Raw genomic sequence first — 530 nt, 5'->3', positions numbered from 1 at the left:
AAGAAAAACAGAACTGAAGCTCAACCGATCTGAAGCAGTCAGCAAATTTCTACTTATATAACTAGAGGCTTTACAAAGGGATAGACCAAACAAGGCAACTGTTTAATTGGAACCAATCAAATATTTTTTTTGCTTTACTTCTATGTTTATCCTATAAGACCCCCCCACCTTGTGTTTCCCCAGTGCAGCTCCCCAACAACTTCTGGTTTGGAACTGTTTGATTCATGAAATGCTGTTTGTTCAAATAAACGCTTTAAAATTTTGTTGTATCTCAGTTTACTTTTTAATAATCTTAAATATGTATATGTACACATATATACATATATGTGTATGTATATATACACATGTGTGTACATATATATAACTTAATATTAGGCACTAGTACTAGAAAATCAGAAATAAAAGATATAATCAATGACATTATCTAGTATGGGATTTAGAAAGGTGCTTTAGGAAACAAAATTTAATAAATGAGAAGAAATAGATTAAAAATGGAAGCCAAGAAAATGAAAGACTGGGGCAGGGGGGGA

The sequence above is a fragment of the Propithecus coquereli genome, unplaced genomic scaffold (assembly GCF_000956105.1).
Source record: "Propithecus coquereli isolate 6110/MARCELLA unplaced genomic scaffold, Pcoq_1.0 Scaffold32, whole genome shotgun sequence".
Lineage (NCBI taxonomy): Eukaryota > Metazoa > Chordata > Mammalia > Primates > Indriidae > Propithecus > Propithecus coquereli.
This window is presented reverse-complemented; position numbering follows the sequence as displayed.